Below are 6,764 nucleotides of genomic sequence, written 5' to 3' on the forward strand. Positions count from 1 at the left end.
AAACAAATGTTTTGATTTTGTTGGTTTCATAAGAGTATAAGGATAGGGTTGTCCTTCCTCTGGATGTCATCGTCTTACACCCAAAATCTAACTGGGCCTAAAAGCCGTATTTGTATAAATCAGTAAGGCTCACAGTATCGGGTCAATGCTGAGTCATAATATCGGTGAAAAATTATTCCAGCTTGTGGTTTTTCCTACATCAGAGGCATCATTGGGCCTTGACATGTAGGCCTTTGACCTCCAATGTTGTCCCAGATAACCTATGACCTTAGAAAACAGAAAATTATTAACAGCTGAATCAATTGTGTTGTTTAATGTTTGAAGGGATTTAAGCCGATGACATGCAAAGGAATCCAGGTGAGGTTGGGGGGAAAACGTTTTGTTTTGTTAACTCAACAGTATAAAGTGCATTTTTTCTGTTAACCAGTCTCTTAGCATTGTATCATGAAGCTGCTCTGGGAAAGTATCCTTAATTTTATTATTTGTCAGGTTTTATAAAGCTTGCTCTGCAGGAGGAAAAAAGCTGTTTTCTGTCACCTACTACTTCTCACTTAAATTTTACACAAATATTCATTTTCTGGTAAAAAATATAATTAGTTTATTCAATTTTGTACTTGGGATAAACATTTTTCCCCTGTGAATAAAGCTTAGCTTCTGAAACAATGACACCTAGAGTTAAATGTATTTTTTCTGTGGTTGACCTCATCTATTAACCTGTCCATCACCTCTGCAAAAAAGACAGGGTTCAAAGGTGATCCCTGATCTAATCCCATCCCCTGAACCCATCTGTCACTCCTTCACACCTTACAGCTGGCCCACTGTACCTGACCATCTTGAAAAAAGAGAAAACAAAAAGAAGGTGGTAAAGCGAGTCTGTAAGAAATACCATGGAAAACTACATATTTCCATAGTAAAGCCAAGTAAATATTTGGACAATGATGTAAGGAGTTTCTTATGCTACAGCTGATCAACTAGAAAATTATTAAAAAGAAGAAAAGACAAAAGCTCACTGAGCAGAGAAAAACAAACAAGCAAGCAATTAGAGCAGAAGTAAAAATGGAATTTCAGCACTTGCTTGTTTTAAATTTTAAGTAAATAAAAGCATTGGAAATCTCTGAGGAGTTTGTATGCATTTTGTACGCTCCTCTCCATATATTTCCAAACCTCTTAAGAGCCCTGTTGTATATATATCTCAAGGGTGTGGTGCAGCTTGATTAGGAAGATATGCAGTGTGTTTACAATCCAAATCAGATTACTCAACTGTTAACAAGAAAGCAAATTAAGATTAAAAAAATATTTGTATATCCTGGATGGTTTATTTATGGCCGCCTTAAGCCATCTTTGCTTATTTAGAAATACTTTCTGAACTTTTTCTTTTAAATATACTGACACATACAATTTTAAAGTTTCTAGTGTTTATAAATGTAAAATTCTTGTTTATAATTTTCCTTGATATTACAGTGTATTACTTCTTGTATCTCTGAATACTTCAACCTTGACAGAGTACTCGTAACCTGAACTGATGGCAGGCGGAAAACGTTTTTTATGTTTTGCTGTAACATCATAGGTGCATCTCTTTCTCATTTTTTAGGCTTTTATAGACTTTTGTGGCAGATCATTGTAGAACTTATTTCCATTATTTAGCACAAAAACTACCTTGAATTTTTTACAAATAACATGACTGCTTTTAATAAGAACTCCAAGCCCTACAAAGGACCCAGCCAGAGTGTCGGGAATGCAGTATTATGTGTTTCACTGAGACATGGCTGCAGGATCATATCCCTGACCCCAGCGTTCTCTGCCAGGCTTTCTGACCAAACAAGCAGACAGAGATTTAAAGAGGAGCAGCAAACCCAAAGGAGGTAGACTGGCAGTTCTTGTGAACAACAGATGGTGTAATCCAGGACATGTTACTGTGAAGTGTCGTCTCTGCAGTCCAGATATTGAACTGTTGGCAGTAAGTTTTCGTCCATATTATTTACCCAGAGAGTTCACCGGTGTTATTTTGGCACGGTTTACATTCCACCTTTACCTGTTGCCGATACAGAATGTTTTAACAGTTTGTCAGCTGCTCTACCAGAGGAAACAAAACACTGAATTTGTTTTATGCAAATGTAATGGACTCATACATCTCTAAAGCAAAACCTCCTTTAGGCAAATCAGATCACAATCTTTTTTTTTTCTCTACTTGAAATATAAGCCCCTTGTTCAGAGGCAACCTGTAATAAAGAGAACTGTGAGGGGATGGTCACAGGAAGCTGAAGAAGCCCTGCAAGGTTGCTTTGAGGCTACAGACTGTAATGTACTGTTCAAGCCACATGGATAGGACATCAATGCCATGACTGAATGTGTAACCGACTAAACGTCTGTGTGGATAACACCATCCCACCAGAACGGTCGTTCCCCAATAACAAACTCTGGATCACCAGTGATCTGCTTAACAAGAAATAAAGCCTTTAAAGAGGGACACAGGAAATTATTGAGGAGTATACAGAAGCAACCTAAAGTCAAGATAAGACACAACAAGGATGTGTACAAGAAGAAGCTGGAGAGCAAGCTCCAGCAAAATAATATTAGAGATGTGTGGTCAGGAATGCAGAAGATCACAGGTTTCAAGCAGAAGGACGATCGGATAGATGGATGTCTTGACAAAGCCAACGAACTAAACACATTCTTCAATAGGTTCAGTTCAGAGACAAGCTCAGCATCCTTCTCTCTTGCTCATAGCCAAACAGAAATCCCACCCTCCTTTGACCCAGTTTTTCTGTCACACCTCAAATGTTTTATCTTCCACCTCAGCCATGGACCCTTCTGTTTACCTTCAACCATATCAGAAGATGCTGATGCTCCCTTTGCCTCCCCCTTCCACTTGTGTGTCTCAAGAAGTCAGGTAAAGAGACAACTGGAAAAACTGAACCGGAATAAGGCTGTAGGTCCAGACGGTGTCAGCCCTAGAGTCCTGAAGGCCTGTGCAGAGTAGCTCTGTGGGATTCTGCCGAACCTGTTCAATCTTAGCCTGGCCCAGATGAAGGTTCAAATGTTGTGGAAGACCTCCTGTCTTCTTCCAGTACCAAAGAAAACTCACCCATCAGTCCTCAATGACTATAGATAGACCTGTTGCCCTGACATCCCACATCATGAAGGTCCCAGAGAGGCTCCTGTTGGCCCACCTGAGTAAACAAACAATGAACTATCAAGACCCTCTTCAGTTTGCTTATCGCTGTGGAGTTGGAGTTGAAGATGCCATCATACACCTGCTTCAACAAACCCACTGTCATCTGGACAACAGCAGCAGCCATCAGCACTGTGAGGATAATGTTCTTAAGAAGCTGAGTACAGGGAGCTGGTGGACCGCTTTGTGGCGTGGTGTAGAAACAATCATCTCATCTTGAACATGAATAAAACAAAGGAAATGATTTTTGATTTTAAGAGAAACAAGAATAGGTCCTGTAACCGACAGGTTACCGGTTTGAACCCCTGCTCTGTCTGTCTCAGTCGTTGTGTCCTTGGCCAAGGCACTTCACCCACCTTGCCTGCTGATGGTGGTCAGAGGGCTCTGTGGCACCGATAGTATGGCAGCTTTGGCTACAATGTAGTCAATAACTGTCAGTGTGTGAATGTGTGTATGAATGGGTGTATGACTGACTATAGTGTACTACTTGAGGAAGCTTAGGATCTTCTGTGTTTGCAGCAAGATGCTGCATTTCTTTCTATAAGTGGTGTTGTGATTATGAATATGAATATATTATTTAATACTTTAATATTTTATTAAATAATATTTCGGTCTGTTAAGGGTTGTCCTGTGAATTCCAACCTAATAAGGCGGTGGTATTAGGACAAAATTGAAAGGGATGAGCCAAGCTCTGACATTATTGAACAGCATAAACTCTGCACACACATGGAATGAATTCAAACAATTTCTTAAAATACAAAAATTTACTAACAAAAATAAGTCAACTCAAAGTCAAACATATTTCAATCAACAAACTCTTTACTAATGGGCTATGTAAAATATAAACAAGTTGATCAAAGATAGTTGAAAACCATGACCGGAAGAGTGATGCAACATAACCATGCAATGTTATTTATGTTTGAGAACCAAGGATTATCTTGAAGAATCTGGAAGTGAAGTTAAGTGAGTCTTGGAACTAATTTAGGAAATAATTGGCATACCTTTAGACAATCATTCACAATGCAAGGTCAGATAAAATATTATTTTAATAAAATAATATTTTAAAGAATGATTTGCTGAATAAAACCAACCTTCTGGATGACTTATTCTCAATGCTGTTTAATTAGCTGCCTTTATTTATTAAAATAATATTTAAAGAAATATTACTTTGAATAAGAACCAAATCTTTGAGAAAGGGGCTTAATTGTGTTACTTAGTTATCAAGTTTAGTAAAATAATATTTAGGGAAATATTAATTTCTAGATTGAAAGCTAACAACCTTTTTGGGTAAATGATCTTTAGCAGGCGAGCACGTGTTCTTAGCTGTTAGCGGTTAAAGCTAACAAAAGAAGCTTATAGCTAATCATCAGAATCAAACACATACCTTTAAAATACCATTAATAAAAGGGTTAAAATGCATAAGCGTGGATGGCACGTTATGGCCGATCTTTGTGTTTAAAATCACCCTTTAAATAAAGTTTGTCTTAACTTAAAAAAAAAAAAAAACACACAGAACACAAACTGAGCACATGTGTGAGCAGATAATCTGCTAGCACTAAGATGACTGAGTTTTCAACCCAAACAATACCAAACGTCATAAAACAAAAAATGTTTAGATTATTTCATTCTAAACTACTTTTCTCTGCCCAAACCTAACCTCTTACGTGAACCGTGCCGAGGAAAAGTTGTCCGGGGCGACGGAGTTGAAGAAAGCATCCACAGTGAACCTAGGGTTAAATGCAGCTAACCTCCATAGCTTTGGGGTGGGGCGGCTCGCTCTGTTGGCCAGCCAAGCTGCACGTTACTGCTGAAACCACGGTGATGCGGTCCCGCTGTCCTTCCTTCAGACCGGGAAAACTGCTCCACTCGACGTTGTAGAGACAGGGTCTCTGCTGGGAACTCTCTGGAACACAGTTTGCTTCTGTAGACCTCAGAGAGAAAAGTCAAGCAACACTTGTACCTTAATTACCCCCGTTCATGAATGAATATCGGATACACAAACAGCAATTCATTCCTACTTAACTTAGTGCATATGATCGCGGGATCGTATGACACTCTTACATCCAGTTTGAAGAGTTATGTCTATTTGCCAGCAAAGAGACATTATCGCGCTGTGTCCCTCCGTCCAGTTCCTCTGGGAACCTGTGTGGAAGAGGTCAGTTTGTTGCCATAGCGGGGCTTTTATTCGGACAGTGACGTCACGGGAAGTCCGCTGTTACCCTATTTCCTGGCTGTGCTGGAAGTAGGTTAATGCGATTTATTTTGAAAGTTCCAGAAATGTTCATACTGGCCTTTCATTTTGTAACCATGGCTGTGGTCCCAACAGTGAAGTGTGATCTCTTCTACCATTATCTGCTGGGGCAGCAGCATCTGAGTAAAGGACTTAAAAAAGCTCAACAAGATAACAAAGAAGGATGGCTCTGTTCCGGGGACTCCTCTGGAACCTCTGGAGATCATTGTGCAATGGAGGATTCTTGGTAAAATGAAGAACATTATGGAGAACCCTGAGCATATTCTTCATGAGACAATAGTGTCTTCAGTCAGAGGCTTCTTCAGATGTGCTGTAAAACAAACCACTACAGGAGATCCTTCCTCCCACAGCCAACAGTATCTACAACGGCTCTTTGAAGAAACCTGCATGATATGAGATACAACATTTAATTTCACTTTGGGATTAATAAAGTGTTTTTGAATTTAATTAAATTGAATGTACCTCAGTTTATTCTTGAACTATTTTTCACTTGTTCACATTTGTGTAGCAACAACATTCAAATAAGTCATCCCTGGTTCACCTAACCTTACACTTTAACAGCGATTTGAGTGCCTTGTTGCTGAAAAGTGCTATATAAATAAACTTAAATTGAAAAGAGCAATTTTCATGCCATGTTGCATATTTGTCATATTTCATAGTACCACATAGGCACACTCACTATAACAAAAAGCCTTGTAAGGTTTTACATGAACGAATAAGTAAAGTATGTGGTGGCACTATCAACTCAAACAACTGATTAAATAAGAGTTAAATTGTTACATTAAAGTCCTATAAATGTGTTGTAGGAGCAAATACATCGAGCACTGTTGAGCTGATCAGTAATATTGGTTGGGGAGGAAAAACTGCAAGTCAGTAGGAGGCAGAGAGAAGCAGCTTGCATGGAACATACTAATGTATGTTATTTACATCAGAGTGGTAATCAAAGTATTAAAATGATTACAGGGTATACTCTGTTTACCCTGTTCTAAACCACTGCTTGTTGAACAGCTATTACATGTGTTTTCCTCATTTAAGACACGATTGACTGATGTAATGGCTCACTCAGCTATTGGTATTTAAAAGCAGACTTTTTTTAAAATAAAAACTGCTGTCTGATCTGTTGAAGCACTAAATAAATCTATTTATAGTTATTTTACACTATTACTAACAAAGTCTGCATTGCAGTCATTAATAGATTCAACATGCAACATGTGGGAGTTGCACTGAATTGTTAGTTGAAGAATCTAACAGAACCAAATCTTGAGGTTATCCAAGATTTTTGTCTTTTTGTCCTTTCCTTTTTGAGTCTGTTCCATGACTTCTTGTCAGAAAATAGGTGGT

This window comes from Girardinichthys multiradiatus, chromosome 8 (assembly GCF_021462225.1).
Source record: "Girardinichthys multiradiatus isolate DD_20200921_A chromosome 8, DD_fGirMul_XY1, whole genome shotgun sequence".
Lineage (NCBI taxonomy): Eukaryota > Metazoa > Chordata > Actinopteri > Cyprinodontiformes > Goodeidae > Girardinichthys > Girardinichthys multiradiatus.